This window comes from Prunus mume, linkage group LG5 (assembly GCF_029339155.1).
Source record: "Prunus mume cultivar Tortuosa linkage group LG5, ASM2933915v1, whole genome shotgun sequence".
Lineage (NCBI taxonomy): Eukaryota > Viridiplantae > Streptophyta > Magnoliopsida > Rosales > Rosaceae > Prunus > Prunus mume.
The window spans coordinates 2,239,455-2,257,457 of record NC_142702.1 but is presented as its reverse complement, the minus strand read 5'-3'; the positions used below and the strand labels follow the sequence as shown (position 1 = coordinate 2,257,457).

Genomic DNA, 18,003 nt, shown 5'->3' with positions numbered 1-18,003 from the left:
TACCATAGAAGCCTTACCAAGCTTTTCTATAGAAGCCTTTCTATCATGTCCAGTGCACAAGATAGAAGGCCAGCCAAGCTTTTTCCTAAATTTCAGTACTGAATGTGGTTAGGTGCATGCATTTGGCACCTAATTGCCTGGTTGAGAAAGAAAGAAAAAGGTCAAATTCGGCCTTTAATTGAATAGTCTGATTTCTAAATCCATTCTCTTTAGCTCAGCTCCCTGTGTCATACGATTACCGGACTTTTAACCTATTTTTGTGTTTCTGTACAAAATTCATTCGAATGTACTCAATACCCGGAAGTTCTCCCAACAGAGTAAAAGGCACCAGCTGATATTACTTTGGAGTTGTTTTCAATTTTTATTTTTATTTTTTGCTATAACGAATTGAATTGAGAAATCTTCAGTTCTAAATCTTGCTTTCTTTTACTTTTAGGTTCATAAAGTGCTTACTTATCAATTTTTACCTCTGTTTCAGTTAATATCATGCTAGAAAAAACCAGAAATCTCTGTCAGGAAAGCTAGCCCGATCTGGTTTCTTAGTCCAATCTTGATGTTTCTAGCCCGATCTAGGACAAAATCTTAAGACACGCCTGTACACGCATAAAGTAGAATATTGAAGTCCTTAGTCATACAAGGAAGTAAAAAGAACTAATCGAATACAGTTACCCACTCATAACGCAATGACTTAATTAAAAGTTCAGATCATCAAGCGCAAATCACTAAAATCAAATAACAGATTAATCATATATCTTTCTATTAGGCTTAGCCAAGTTTCTTGGGTTAATCATTTTATTAGCCTCTGAATTTAGACTTGATTTGCATTTGAGTACCTCAATTTCCAAAATGGTTCCTGTGGTCCTTTAACTTTAGTTTTGTTCGGACAAATAGTCCCGCTGTCAATTTTATTAACTTTTCTGTTAAATGCAGCGGCAAAATGATATTTTTGTATTAAAATTGATTAAAATATGAATAAAAAATTAAAATTAAACTCTCTCTCTCTCCCCCTTCTATCCCGATTTCTACTCCCCCCAAAACTTTATTATTATTTTTTTGTTGGTTTTTTATTTGATTTTCTTTTATTGTTATTTTAAAGATATGATTTTTATTCATTTTTTTTAAATTTTAATATAAAAATACCATTTTACCCCTGAATTTAACAGAAAAGTGTGATCCACCAGAGGAGAGGGCAGAACACTATTTACCCAGTGAGACTACGTTGTACATGGTCAGAAAGACTAGAAGAAAAGTTTCCATGGAGGACACAAATCTCAATCCCACGGAAACAGCTTCACAGGGGAACATGGATAAAGAACCTGTCAATTCAGACAGCCAAATACAATCTTTTGCTGAATACGTGGCAGCTGAACGCATGCTCAAGACTATCATCGAGAGTTTGAATAGAAATTTGAACACCAACTTTCGCAGTAGTTCTAAAGCTGAGTCTAGACTGGCTTTTTCTCTTGAAAATAGAAAAACATAAGCTAACATCAACAACATGGCGAATCAACTGGCACTTGGACATCACAGTCCTCGCAGTGATGGTCTCACTTCAAGAATTCTAGGAATGCCTGTGGAAATGAGAGGATTCACTCCGAGGCAAACCAGTGGTCACAGTAATTCTTCACCTCCTCAACAAACGATTTTTCCTGTTCCACGAGTGAATACTTTAGCTTTTCTTGTGGTAACAACTGTGGTGCATCCAAACAATGGAAATTTAAATAGGCTCATCTAATTTGGGCCACCTTATTGACCTATTACAAAAGAAAACTGAAAACCCATTCACCAAATCACTTGATTTATGATATCCTAATTATTAAAGTTATTTATGATATCCTAATTATTAAAGTTATTTATGATATCCTAATTATTTAAGTTTGGATTATATGTAGCAATGGTCCCTCAACTATACTCGGAGTTACATTTTGGTCACTCAACTCCAAAAGTAGTTACAGAGGTCACTCAATTAGGTGTTGTGTCGCACCATTAGTCCCTACTGTTAGAGAGACTTGACGGTAAGGACTAATGCAACACAACACTTAATTGAGTGACCTTTGTAACTATTTTTTGGAGTTGAGTGACCAAAATGTAACTTCGGGTATAGTTGAGGGACCATATCTACAAATAACCCCTATTTATTTATTTTTTGTTATTTTGTTTTTATAAATATTTGGAATGAATTTCCAAGTTTACCCGTGGATTTAACCAAAAAATAAATAGACTTGACGAAAGGGACTAGTAATGCAGCACCATACATAATTGGGACCTCTGCAGTTATTTTTGGAGTTGAGTGACCAAAATGTAACTACGGGTATAAATTAGGGACCATTGCTACAAAAAATCCTTTAAATTTTTTATTTTTATCACCATACACTAACTTTTCTTATAGGAAATTAGATTTTCCCTCTTGTAATTCATTTTTTTCTACTTGCAATCCATCATATTAATTTTTGGGAGTTTCACTAAAACACCCAAAATGGAGGTTGAAATTATAAAAAAACCCAACACCCAAAACACTTTATAAACACACCCAAAACCCATCATTACACACACTCAAAATCCATTTATAAACACACCCAAAAAGTTGACTTTGGGGTTGATTTTGGGTGTGTTTCTATATTTAAATAGTGCTTGAGTTTTTTTTTTTTTTATAAATACATGTTTAGGATTGGGTTTATTTATAAATTTGTATTAATTTTTCAGATGCATTTTAATTTTTACTTTTTCCCCAATTCTTTTGCAGCGAGCTAGATTACTTGTGGAAGGTCATTACTTTATTATGCTAAACAAAAAAAGGATCTTCTAATTGAGTGATGTTCATGTTATTTCTCAATTCAGCCTCTGTATATTAAGTTTTATCTATGTATGTATGCTTCACTGTACAACCAACCAATTCACATTAAGAAGGACCAACAAATCAACAAGTACTAAACAACTAAACCTCTGTCGACGTGAGTTAACCTACTAAATCAAGGAGATTTATTTTCTAAGCTAACTAGATGATTTACTTCCTTATTTTATATAGTTGACACATCCTTATATAATTAGGATATATTTTCATAATTAATTACTGTATCTATTTCCTTGTAATTCACTCTTGTAAACTCCTACATATACCTCCTTATGGAGAAGAATATTTTTAACTTAAAGTATTCAAACCATGTTCATATTTTAGCATTGTATCAAAGTAATCGATCTTAGGTTGTCTCTAAGCCCTTAAATCATACCCTCAAATTCAAACCCAAACCCTAAATCAAATTCCTTACCTCTCAAATCAAATCCTCTTATCAAACTCCTTAAACACATACCTCTCAAATCAAATTCATACATCAAATTCCTCAAATTCTCAAATCAACTCCTTAACCAACACACACTCATATCAAATCTTACTTCCGATGTGATGTTAGGACCCTCTATTGTTCTCTCCCTCCTTCCAGACTCACATAAGCATGCGGTCAATCCTACTGAACTGACTACCTGGGCTTATACCAAAGGTTCTACTTTTCATATGTCATCTCCAAAGCCCACATGGATTATTGACTCGGGTGTTATGGATCACATGACATTTGATTCTGGCCAACTTATTAGTCACAAACTATCCACTCAGTCGGTGGTGTCTAATACTAATGGTACCCCCTCCCCTGTGGTTGGGGAGGGCTCTCAATTTCTCTCTAACTCCATACATTTGGATTATGTATTTATTGTTCCATCCTTGAACCACAACTTGTTGTCTGTTGCTCAACTTACTACTACTTTGGGGTGTACTGTAACATTTTGGCCGAATCATTGCGTTTTTAAGGACATCCTTACAGGAAAGACGATTGGTTGTGGTACTAGGCAAGGTAAACTTTACAACTTGGACTGGGCACTGGATAGTGAGACCAAGGTCGGTCAAGCTTTCACAACAAGTGGAGCTAGTTTTGAGAGACAGAGAGACAAAGTTTGGTTATGGCATAAATGTCTAGGGCATGCCTCGTTTGGTTATCTGAAAAAGTTGTTTCTATCATTATTTTCCAGTTTTGATGTTTTCAGCTTCCAGTGTGATACGTGTGAATTGACTAAGAGCCATCGTGTGCCGCTCTCATTAAGTACAAATAAAAGCTTGGTTCCTTTCTCCCTTATTCATTCTGATGTTTGGGGGTTTGCTCAAATTGCTACTCCGGCTAGAGCTCGATGGTTTGTCACTTTCATTGATGACTGCACTGACGACTGGGTTTTCCTTCCAAAACCAAAGGGGAAGTCAGTTTAAAATTTCAATAGTTCCATAAAATAGTGGCGACTCAGTTTCATGCCCAAATTTAGGTTCTCCATTCTTACAATGGTGGAGAATTTCTTAATCATGATCTCAACAAATTCTTACAGGATCATGGCATTATACATCAATGCCATTGTGATCAAGTGTGCTCGGCACCCGCCAGGTGTCGGACACACACAGGGTTCGACTCAGATTCCAAAGTGGAATTTGTTTTGGGTCCTGTCAACTGTCCTCTATGCAGCTTACCTTATAAATAGGATTCCCTCAAGTAGCTTGAATTTCCAAACTCCTCTTCGAATACCTCACCACCATCTCCAAATACCTCATACCCCAAACCTTGAACCATGAATTTTTGGCAGTGTTGTATTCGTACACTTACCTGATCACCAACATAACAAATTCAATCCCCGCGTAGAAAAGTGTGTTTTCATTGGATATGCCCCTAATTAGAAAGGGTACTGATGTTATCACCCTCCAAGTCAGAAGGTCTATACCTCTATGGATGTAGTGGTTCGCGAACACAACATATATTTTTCAAAAGCATAAGAGGAGAATCTAAAGCCGAACACCTCGACTTTTCTGTACTTTTTCACAATAGAGGAGGCTCAGCATCAAAGTGACCGGTAAACCCTCCAAAACTACAGATAGCCTTCCTTTATTCATGCACATAAGGCATTTCTGCCTTAAAGCTACTGGTTGCCTCTCCCACACGACCAGTTGGCCCCCTTTATTCCTTCACAGACGTAGCCATTGTGTCAAAACGACCTGTTGCTTTGTCCTCCTTTACCGAACATTAAGCCTTTGTGTCAAAATGACCGGTCACCGGTGGAAAATGATCTTTCAACTCCAAGCTGCCAAAATCATGAGGAGGAAGTTAAACTGCTTTTTGAGATTTCACCCGCTCTGGACCCACATTTAGCTTTAGTACCATGCCAGTCACCTTCTGAGGAAGTCATTCATATAACATCTCCCCCTGAAACTAATCACACTAATGAAATATACCATAATGATTTGATTTTAGAAAGCATAAAGGATATAGATACCCTTATATACCAAATTCCAGAAAGGAAGAACCATGGTAAACCTCGAGTACAATACGAAGCAGATTTTAAAGTGAAAGGAAAATACCCCATCAATAATTCTATATATCTCTAAGCAGATTATTAAAGCCACATGTATACTTTGTGAAGCAGTTGGTAGATATATTTGTCCCCAATAGCGTGACTGAAGCACTAGAAGACTCAAAATGGAAAGAAGCCATGAATGAATAAATGCGAGCTCTCCAGAAGAATGCCACATGAGAGCTCCTGCCTTTACCTTACGGAAAAAAGAAAATGGGATGTAGGTGGATCTATCTGTGAAACTCAAAGCAGATGGATCTATTAAAAGATATAAAGCTAGATTGGTGGCAAAGGGGTACACATAGAGATGGTGGACTACCAAGAGACCTTTGGCCCAATAACCAAGATCAACACTATCAACATCCTACTGTCTCTAGCAACAAATCTAAACTGTTCACTACATCAGTTTGATGTTAAAATAACAACTTTTGGAGAGCTCGCATTTATTCATTCATGGCTTCTTTCCATTTTGAGTCTTCTAGTGCTTCAGTCACACTATTGGGGACACATATATCTTCCAACTGCTCCACAAAGTATACATGTGACTCTAATAATCTGCTTAGAGATATATAATTATTGATTGTGTCTTTTCCTTTCGCTTTAAGATCTGCTTCGTACTGTACTCGAGGTTTACTACGATTCTTTCTTTCTGGAAGTTGGTATATAGGGGTACCTGCATCCTTTATGTTTTCTAAAATCAAATCATCATGGTATATTTCAATTGTGTTATTAGTTTCAGGAGGAGATGTTACCTAAACGACTTCTTCTGAAGAAGATTAGTGTGGTACTAAAGCTGAATGTGGGTCCGAATTGGGCAAAATCTCAAAAAACAGTTCAACTTCCTCCTAATGATTTTGGCAGCGTGGAGTTCTCAATAATTTTTCACTGGCAACCGGTTGTTTTGACACAGAGGCTTAATGTTCAGGAAAGGAGGACAAAGCGACCGATAGTTTGGGCAGAGCGACCAGTGGTTTTGACATAGTGGCTCTGGCTGTGAAGGAATAAAAGGGGGCGACTGGCGACACATATTCGCCGAGATAGGTCTATCCCATCAAAGTTTGCCGAGATAAGTCTATCCCATTAAAGTTTGTTGGGCTAGGTTTATCTCGACATAATTCGCCGAGACATGTCTAGTGTAGGTTTGGTTACATCAGACTAACCCAAGACTGAGAGCGAAACCTAAATCGTAAAGCCCTGGGTCGAGTTACGTGATTATCCAAGCCTAATTGAGTCCTAAGTGTCATACAGTAGATTTATAGCCATAGTTTAAGGCTTGCGAATGATTTTGGAACGAGTTCGGACAAGTTCGAAAGCTAGGGTTTTTGGTTCGAGACTTGGATTTAGAGTTTGGAGATTAAAATTCGATTTTTAGAATTTTTAAATAATTGAAACTATTTTTAAAATAATTTTAAATTCCACAAAATTATTTGAGATAATTAAATATAATTAATTTGTATTTATTAAGTCATTTTATGAAATTAATTGAAATATTTAAATACTAATTCTTCACTAAACCCTAATATAATATTTTAAAGGTATAGCCGTGCGGCTATACTCCATAAATATAATATTTTAATAGTATAGGGCTATTTCTAGCATTTCATGGAAGAGTTTGTAAAAGATTTATGTAATGGCCCCCAAACTAAGTTATTCACATCTTGGTCCCTCTAAAAATTGTTTTCTAGCTTCACCCTCCTGTTTTGTTTTTTAAAAAAAATTATGAAAGATTTCATTAATTTGATAAACTTGGAGTATTATATGTTGAACACAAAAAATTACATGACAAGGAAAGGGGCCCGTGATAAAAGCCCAATACGTGAAGGTTGATCTTTAAGGCTACTGATTGTCCCTACTAGAAATTAAAAGGAGATAAGGTCAGTTTTCAAAAGAAATATAAAATAAAACGAATGAAAAATAAAAGGTGGGAAGAGATCGTGTTTATCCTCTGCAACTCCATTCAGCAGAGAGGCCGCCCACTTAGCAAACGTGCTTCCCCAACTGCTATATCTTTTGCCTATAAAAGACATGAACGTGCAGAGGTAAAAAAAAGGAGGTGCTGCAAAAAAAGAAAGGGCAGAAACAGAGGCAAGAGAGAAAACGCAGAGAGGAACCAATGGACTGCACATAAGAGGCGAGAAGTCTGAAGGAGGCAAAAATAAAAGCTGCTGCAGGGAAGAAAAGTCTGGAGAGAAAACGAAGAGGCTGCTGGGATTCTGATTAAGGAGGAAGAGAAAGAAAAGGGCAGAAGAAAGGCAAGGTATAAAGTTTATTTCTTCTGCCAGAAAATTTCATCATGTTTCTCTGTGCAGTATATTCCCTTGCTGCTCAAAACTCAAACATCTTATGCGAAGTTTAATTAAACAAGCCTCTGCAAATGACGTTTCCTGAGCATCACACGGAAGTTGACCTTTAAATAACAATCATGGGGCACCAAATTGATGACAGATTTCCTATCAAAAGTTCAAAGTCCCCTTCCGCTGCTGTCTGCCATAAAGGCTTTGAGAATGTGCATTGAGAAATTCCTCCATGTCTTTGCTGTCAAAGAAGTCTCATGAGACCACTGCAGGCAAAAGAAATTCATCATTCTCAAAAAAAGAATTGAAGAATCATGTCCCTGCTGTTAGAGAAATCTCAAGAAATCACACAAGAGGGAGCTCTCGCAAGGACCTCCCTATTGTGAAAATATACAGATAGGCTTCCACAAGAATCCCACTGTATTAAGTGTTGTGAGCGCTTTGCAGGTGTTCATAGACATACTGATGAAAATAATGCAGGTGTTTTTGAGTAACAAACAAAAAGACAAAGATATTCAAGGTGTACAAAAAGAAAACTGTCTTCTTGTCAGACCAAAACTTCTCCAAATCAAGCACAAGAGAATTAATTTGCACCCCTCAATTTCCCTGGAGCCTTGGAGTCTTTAACAAATAAAGAAGAAAATGAATGCACAAGTGGGCAACAAGCCTTTCTCTGGCGTCCTGCAGGCCAAACTAAATGGGACTTTGCCCCAGCAAAAGTTCCAGTCACAAATCAAAGAAGGAATGCACTGCTGTTGCTTAGTGGAAAAGTAGAGCAAGAAAGTGGTTGTTTAGTGAGGATGTGATAATAGCAAACCCAAAGCCCAACCAATTGGTTTTGCTGGACATGCAGAGACTTGCATCTTCCTAGCCAAATATCCAAAAATTGTCAAAGAAGGATGAAGGGCAAGTGGGTCATCTTCCAAATTCAAGGGTTCAAACAGGATCTCCCACATGTTTAAATGGAGCTAACCATTGACAATTCTCAAGTGCTAGAAAATACCAGTTAACAAATAACTGGTATAACCATCAAATAAAGTTTGATGGACTTTTTCATCAAATCAAAATTGGTCCATCCAAAATTTCCTTCAAAATAAAAACGTATCAACTAGCAAATAATTGATATGAAAATCCTAAATTTCTCAAATGGTACAAAACCATTCTAATTTTCTCATGGGTCATCTACCCGTGCAAATTTCAAATATCTCAAACATACAAATTCTTTCAAGGGGTCATTCATTCTTCAAAAGTCCAATCAAGATATCAAGGAACTAAGTCCGGTTTGATTCCGCCAAGGATACGTAGGCAATTTGGAAATTCAATCCAAATACAACTGCAAGTCCAAACAGAACCCTTGGTGTACCTTAACCAAATTCGCCCCAAACACTTTTCCAACCACAAAATCAAATTGAATCCCTGGTCCAACCACATTCATCCAAATTTCATAAAAGATTTCTCATACCACAAATTCTTCAAGGGGTCATTCATTCCATGAAACTCCAGTCAAATTATCTGAGAACTACAAAAGGCTAGATCCCCAAAATGGGGTATGTAGGCAGTCTAGGGTTCCTTGGATGCAGCCGTATCATCAAATCAAATTCCATTACTTATTTCATTCTTCATATTGGAATCAAAGGGTTTTCTCTTTCCAAAGAGATTATAATTAAGAGATATCTTCATCCTGAATGAGTCGTACTCAATTAATAATAAAAACTCTTATTTGTAAATAAGAGTGAGATTATGTTGGGTGAATTTTAATTTTACATTTTTTGATCTAAGATTATCCAATAACAATGAAGTAATTAAGTCATGGAGCCTCTTCCTCTAACCAAAAGATTCTTGATCTAACAACAAGGAATGCCTAGCAAGGGAGTGAGCCACCTTATGTATTGGACAAAGGAGAGAACATGTAGCACAAAAGCAAAGTAGAACACAGCAATTTATGTATTGAGAACAACAATTAGTACTTTCTACTTCTTGGATAAAGGAAGAGGTGCCAAGGACGATGTAGCACAACCAAGAGCATTTGTCACGCCAGTAATTGTGGGCTTGACATTAGAACACATAGAGGTAAGAGGGCCTTTGTCTCCACCGTAGGTGAGATCAATGTCAGTCAATTCCACATTCTCACATGGTATGCCCGTGGTACATACAAGCTTGACTGCAAGTGGAGTGAAAGATGAGCCCTTAATGTTCTTGAAGCTGACATTGCTTATCTTAACTTTTGACGGAGGCTTTTGTTCACACTGAGTATATGGGCAGTACAATTGGTCTACAAGGATAGGGTTACTGACATTAACCATGATAATATCCTCATAGTGTATACCCGAGGCAGTGCTAGGCGAAGGAGAATCTGGAAATGTTTTGATTCTCACACCGTTGTCCGTATTAGTCAGGGTGCAGTTCTTAACTATGATCCCGGTCACATCCTTTTCGTCCTTATATTTTCCCAGGCTTCCAATGCTTATTCCATGGCCAGGCCCACAAGTAACATCAGTCACTATGATTTCGTGGGAGTCATCACCAATAGAAATACAGTCATCCCCAGTTCCAATCTTTGCATGAGTAATGTTGATACCAGTCGAAGCCCCGATATGGATTCCATCTGTGTTTCTGCTGTCGTCAGTGCTGTGATGGTAAGCTGTTGAAATGTAGTATGGTTGCATCGGAAAACATGCATGTGGAAAAATTTGCTGTTAAGTGAAGTTATGTCCTGAACTTTGGAATTTGTGAGGAATTCGAACCGCAGATTAACGGGAATAGGTTTGCAATTTTTGTTTTTGTGGCAGTCATTTTGATTCCAAGAAAGTGCTCCTTGGCCATCAAAAGTCCCACCACCTGATAAGGTGAGCATGTCAATGTACTGAAAACCAACCCAAGTATCCGGTCTTGTGAGTTGGCTAGCGTCTGCTGGAGCCTGCAATGTGCCTTGAACTTGCATCTCAATAGGAGCCTTACAGGGGCCTCTGAAATTTGCTTCTTTTAAGTTGTATGTCCCGCCGGAACAACAACTTTACTTGCGGATGGCGATGCACATGCATCACTCCAAGCCTTGGCCAAGGCCGTACTGACATCAGAGCCAGGCTTTGCACCGTATGTTGCACTCGTCACGTCAAACACACTAGCATGAGCTTTAGGTGTAGATGCTAACAATAAGCACAAAAGCATTGCCAAGAAACTTAATTTCATAGCCATCTTGATTTTCCTTCCACTTTGTTATTTTAATCTCTGTTTTTTTTTTCCCTTTGGAAGGATGATGCAACTCCATTTTGAGTTGAGGCCAATTTATAGTCCGATTGGGAAGGCTCAACGCCATCAAACTATCCAACCAATCACTAACTATTTTTATACACAGTTGCATTCTAGTTTAGCTTTATATCCTATAATTAGTAAGCTGTTTAGCCTTGAGAATATTCATCACCAAATCTCTATCTAGAACGTGCTAAGCTGTTTGTAGTATTGCTGTCCTCCTCCACACCCCGCAATATATGTATATTCCAAAAAAGGAGGACCAAAACCGTGCATACACACCTGGATAGAGTTAACAAGATCAACAGGAAAAGACCATGCCTACACTATTGGCGCATCTATGTATAAACTTTTTCTAATATCATCCAACTAGAAAGTGCCTCATCTCCACAACTTTAATTCATCGACTTAGCTTAAATAATCCACTTGCACCATTGTGGTGGTTAGTTCATCTATTTTTTACCATACTCTTTTTATTTTTCTTATAATCCATGGGTTTTTGCTTGCTATCCGCCGGTGACATTGATCTCACCTACAATGGAAACAAAGGCCCTCTTACCTCTCAATGTTCTAATGTCAAGCGCACCATTATGAGTTATAATGTCTAACGAAAGCCCTTGCCTGTGCTACCTATGTTGGGTTAAAGATAAATTGTTGTGCTCTTTGTTTTTTTTTTTTTATTGTTTTGTGGTGCATGTACCGGTCTTTTTTCTTCGCTCAGATACCTTCACATGGTATGAGTTATAAAATTCTAATATATTTAATATTTGCAAATAAATTGCCTGTGTTAAAGCATACATTCACTAATACCTTCACATGATAGTGCATCAGTTTCTACTCTATATACTTTTCTTGGCCTACAACCAGTTCGATGCCAACAAGAGGGCATTGTTTCTTCCCATGCTTGGCCAATTGAAGCTGGGATTAGTATGCCAGCTTGATTTTGATCCTTCCACCATATTAATTGAAGATTATCAGACAAACTGAATGTGTATGTTTATATATATATATATATATATATACATATTTATTCTCTTATCCGGACGGTCTGCAAGTTATTATCGTGCGGGCGCCATTGTAGACAAGGAGTATACTTTTAAAATAAATTAATATTTAAAGAGTGGCTATACTTGTTATTTATGCGAATATTTTTTAACTATAGCCGCGCGGCTATATTATTTAGATATTCCAATGTATGCAAGAGTATAAAAGGGTGTTCTTTTTCGTAATTAAGTAATATCTTACGATTTTAAAATTACTTTAATTTTTATGTATTTAGTGAATAATTAGTACTGAAATATTTTACTAATTTAAAAAATTACTTCATAAATTGTAATGAATTATTTTACATTATTTTGTGGACTTTGTTTTTTATTTAATTTTCTACAAAATTAGTTTATTTTGTTTAATATGTTCGAATATTTTAATAGTATAGCACAGCGACTGTACTATTCAAATATATTAATATTTAAATAGTATAGCCACGTGGCTATACCTGTTAAAAATATTCGGATTTTAAGAGTATAGTCGCACAACGATACTATTAAAATATTCAGACATATTGAAATATTCAAAAATATTAAATTAAATAAACTAATTTTGTACAAAATAAAAATAAAATAAACAAAGTCCTCAAAATAATTTAAGATAATTAATTACAATTTATTAAGTAATTTTATAAATTAGTACAAAATTTAAATACTAATTGTTCACTAAATTTATAATAATTAAAGCAATTAAAAAAGGCTAAGATATTTCATATTTACAAAACAGACGGCACTGGGATTGTGCCTTTTTGGTTGGCAACCGGTCCATGTCTTCTCACAACTTGTGATTTATCTCAATGGGTGTGTTAGCATGCTTACATCCAAGCATTCTTGTTTTAGTGTGTAGATCCATCAGATACTTCCTTTGAGACAAAAATGTACAAGTTTTTTACCTTGCTAGTTCAATTCCGTGGAAGTCTTTAAGAGTACCTAAATCCTTCATCTCAAATTACTCAGACAAATACATTTGTAGCTTATGTTGCTTTCTTGTGTCGTTCCCAGTTACAACCATGTCAGCCACATAAACAATTAATGCAGTGATATCTCTTGCATCACACTTCAAGAACAGGGAGTCATCTGAATTACTTTAAGTGTATCCAAAATTCTTGATGGACTTAGTAAATCTGCCAAACCATGCATTTGGAGATTGTTTTAACCCATAGAATGACTTTATGTGCTTGCAAACTTGATTTTTCTTTTCAGGAGCTAAATTACATCCTTGTGGTAAATCCATGTATATCTCTTCTACCAAGTCTCTATGTAAGAAGGCATTCTTAACATCGAACTGATGTAGTGGCCAATCTAGATTGGTTGCTAGAGACAGTAGGACTTTAATAGTGTCGATCTTGGCTATTGGGGCAAAGGTCTCTTGGTAGCCCACCTCATGTCTCTGTCTGTACCCCTTTGCCACCAATCTAACTTTAAATCTTTCAACGGATCCATTTGCTTTGAGTTTCACAGTATAGATCAACATGCATCCCATAGTCTTCTTTCCATAAGGTAAAGGCACGAGCTCTCATGTGGCAATCTTCTGGAGAGCTCACATGTAACACGCCGTCCCAAAAATCACTTTTCAATTGATTATTTAATTGTGGATTTACAATTTTGCCCTCGAGGATAGGGTTACTTTAGTCACTTTTCGATCTGGAAGGATTTCGTGGATTTGAGTGACACCATTTCGTAGAGCTCGCTCTCATGAGTTCGTAGACACGTAGTGGACTTAAATCGAAGTTATAACGAAGAAGTTGTGGCCAATGGAAGTGCAGTAGAACAAACGTAAATTTTTCAAAGTTGGGTTTTAAAATACCTAGTCAGCCTCTCTCTCTCTCTCTCTCTCTCTCTCTCTCTCTCTCTCTCTCTCTCTACGCATGCGACTTTCTCTCTTTACACGAGCGGCATCAAATTTTCAACGGTAATTTTGTCGTCGTTCCAGTGTCCGATTCGAGCAAAATTGGTTGCAAAAATTTCGTATCGATGTCCTTTATCTTACCCACATTTTCCTAGCACAAAAACTTAACGAAATTAAATTGGAATGATTGGAAGTTCGGGTGATTTTTGAAGTTTCCGACGTTGTTTTAGGAGATCTCGGTTGCGGTTTTCGTCGATTGAGGTACGAATCTTTATCCCATCCACGTGCTTTAGTTGTCTATGTTAGTATCTTGGATCAATTTTGAGGTTTTACATGTCGTTCAAAATACCCATTTTAGCCGACGGTTTCGGCTTTAATTCGGCTAGTTCCGACTAGTTTTTGGCCGTGGTCCAAGAACAAACCTTGATCCCCTAGTAAGTCTGAATCTGTTGGCATAGGTATTCTCCGGTGGTTTGGAGATTTTTCGTCGCTGGTAAATCTTTTAAGACACCCACGCGCTGTCGGCGGTAGGTGGCGGCCCATAGAGTTCTAAATTGTTACTCTTGTTGTCCTAAGCGTGACGGTATGCTCAGATTTGGATTTCATTATCGTTTCACAGTCGAACGGATATTGCACCTATTATGCAATATCCGGGTTCAATAGGTTTGGACCATTCAATCGGTCCCATTTTCTAATGCGTTGTTCCTCATACTTCTAGGATTTGTGTTGGAACTGGTGGATCGAGAATGGGAGTCCCGAATACTTCGAATCAATAATTCTAGAGTTAAGTAAACTGGTTACCGTCCGATCGTGCGATTGAGAGCGATCCAATTGCTCGATTGAGTCCAAACTCTGGAAACTTGTTAAGTAGACCTTGTTGGACTTATAGTAGAGTTTGGATCGAAAATCGGAGGTTGTGGGCCCTACGAGCCTAATTGTTCAAATTCAAAGATCGAGGTCAAACCGACCGTTAGATCGTGACGGGACTTCTAGAATGGGCTGAACTTTTGGTTATGGACCAATAGGAATTGTCATATAACAATTGGGGTCGTGGTCCCTTTGAGCCCAGTTGACTTAGATTGTGGGCTTTATTGGCTCGGTTGAGGCCTTTTAATAGTTGTAATTGTAATTGGAGGTTTGTTTTAAAATGATATTGTGTTTTGAGTGTTTTATTAAAATTTTATGAATTATTATGTAATCGTTTTTACTTTCCGTGATTAAGGAATGGCTTGGATAACCGGGTTTTGGCATGAATAAGGAATTAATTAAATGCCTGATTGTATATCTATATTTAAATATATGCTCGGTGGCTTGAAATCGATGAATGATGGATACTAGTTTTGTCAATAGTATGTTGTACGTATTTGAATGTAGTTTGAGAACAGTTTTGAAAGATTATGCATGGTCAAGTTCAAGTTAAGGAATGTTGGGATTGATCTCATTTTAAAAAGGGATTTTTGGTTATCTATTTAAGAATTGATCTTTGGAAAGTTGAGAAAGAATTTGGAAATTGGATTTGTGAAAGTGGATTAGTGAAAAAAGAGGAATTTTATGATAAGTTTCAGAAAATGGTTTTCAAAACCCACCACCGGAGTACCACACCCCCCAGTTGCCTTCGGAACAGTCTAGTCATTTATGACAATGCCCACGAGTCTCGAGGACCGCTGAACCGTGTGGTGCTAGGATTTGCGTTCTCAGGTTGATGATATCTTCCTGAGTCCTGCGAGGGGATTTGACGGATATGCGTTTCGGGCTGATCACCCGATTTTGAAAGGATGCGCGTAATGGGGTTGGCTGCGTGTTCCCCGAATTCTGCGATGATATGAGTTCTTGGGCTGACCACGTGTTCCCCGAGTTCTACGAGGACATGTGTTCTTTGGCTGCCTACGTGTCCCCAGACTTCTGCGAGGACATGAGTTCTCAGGCTGACCATGGTTCCTCCGAGTTCTGAAAGAATGTAACATATATGGTACTTGGAATTTACGGATTATGATTGGGGGTATGCCTAGGTGGATAGTATTTGAGTTTGGCGATGTTTTAAACCAAAATTGATGATTTTATCTTGGTACTAATTGATGAAAGTTTTAATACATGTATAGAGATTTATGAGACAAGGATTGAAAGTTTTCTAAATTTTAAGGATTGTATACAATTCACAACTATTTTCTTGAGTGATGAGTTTATTTTTACATGTGAAAGATGGAAGCTGTTTTATTTAAACCATTGATATTGATATTAAGGTTTCATGTGGCCAATGTTATTTTAATAATGTTCTCGTTTTCCTACTTATCTGGAATGAGCTATTATATATATGTATTTGTATATGCACATATGTGATAGGTGGAAAATTGTTCTAAAATCAATATATTTTGCTTAAGTTTCCCCGGATTGATTAGAGTTTGACGTTTTTGGTTTTAGGAAAGTGCGATGGAATATTTAATCCATATGCTTACATATGGGTTGAACTTTATTTTCTTGTATAAAGAACTACGTGTGGCTTGATCACTCAGTAAGGGTACCTGGGCAACCTAGGCTAACCTAGGTGCAGTCACAAGATTTTGATTGTCTGTTATGTTCAGTTTTGTAAAGTTGATTGTGCTGAACGCTCGAGACTATTTGAGTTTGCTGTGCATGTGCATTTTTTAAGGGAGACTCTGCCGGTTTTCCGATAGAAGTCAAACCCTAAATCAGTTTTTGGATTAGGGCAAGAAGCGTATTTTGGTCAAGCATGCCTGACACCCGCTAGGTGGTGGGCAAAACTGGGTTTGACACGAATTCCAAAGTGGAATTTAGGTCGGGTCCTGTCATCGCATTTATTCATTCGTGGCTTCTTTCCATTTTGAGTTTTCTAGTGCTTCAGTCACACTATTGGGGACATATATATCTTCCAACTGCTCCACAAAGTCTACATGTGACTCTAATAATCTAGTTAGAGATATATAATTATTGATTGTGCATTTCCAGTTCGCTTTAAGATCTACTTCGTAATGTACTCGAGGTTTACCACGATTCTTTCTTTCTGGAAGTTGGTATATAGGGGTATCTGCATCCTTTATGTTTTCTGAAATCAAATCATCATGGTATATTTCATTAGTGTTATTAGTTTCAGGGGGAGATGTTACCTAAACGACTTCTTCCGAAGGTGATTGGTGTGGTACTAAAGTTGAATGCAGGTCCAAATTGGGCAAAATCTCAAAAAACAGTTCAACTTCCTCCTAATGATTTTGGCAGTGTGGAGTTGCTCGATCATTTTTCACTGGCAACCGGTTGTTTTGACACAGAGGCTCAATGTTCGGGAAAGGAGGACAAAGTGATCGGTAGTTTGGGCAGAGCGGCTGGTCGTTTTGACACAGTGGCTCTGGTTGTGAAGGAATAAAAGGGGGCCACCGGCGACACATATTCGTAGGGATAGGTCTATCCCATCAAAGTTCGCCGGGATAAGTCTATCCCGTTAAAGTTCGTTTGGCTAGGTTTATCCCGACAAAATTCGCTGAGACATGTCTAGGTTAGGTTACGTCAGACTAACCCAACATTGAGAGCGAAACCTAAACCGTAAAGCCCTTGATCGAGTTACGTGATTATCCAAGCCTAATTGAGTCCTAAGTGCCCTACAGTAGATTTATAGCTAGAGTTTAAGGCTTGCGAACGATTATGGAACAAGTTCGGACAAGCTCGAAAGCTAGGGTTTTTGGTTCTAGACTTGGATTTAGAGTTTGGAGATTAAAATTCGATTTTTAGAATTTGTAATTAATTGAAACTACTTTTAAAATAATTTTATATTCCACAAAATGACTTAAGATAATTAAATATAATTAATTTGTATTTATTAAGTCATTTTTATGAAATTAATTGAAATATTTAAATACTAATTCTTCAATAAATAGTATAGCCATAGCCGTGCGGCTATACTCCAAAATATAACATTTTAAGAGTGTAGGGCTATTTCTAGCATTTTAAGGAAGAATTTGTAAAAGAATTATGTAATGGCCCCCAAACTAAGTTATTCACACTCTTGGTCCCTCTAAAAATTGTTTTCTAGCTTCACCCTCCTATTTTTTTATATAAAAAACTTATGAAAGATTTCATTAATTTGATAAACTTGGAGTATTATCCAATAACAATGAAGTAATTAAGTCATGGAGGATCTTCCTCTAACCAAAAGATTCTTGATCTAACAACAAGGCATGCC

At 37.1% G+C, this 18,003-nt stretch overlaps 1 pseudogene; it reads right to left on the bottom strand.

The window, feature by feature from the left end:
• Window positions 1–9,640: 9,640 nt before the first annotated feature.
• LOC103330538 (exopolygalacturonase pseudogene) lies at window positions 9,641–10,865 on the bottom strand (annotated as a pseudogene).
• Window positions 10,866–18,003: the final 7,138 nt, after the last annotated feature.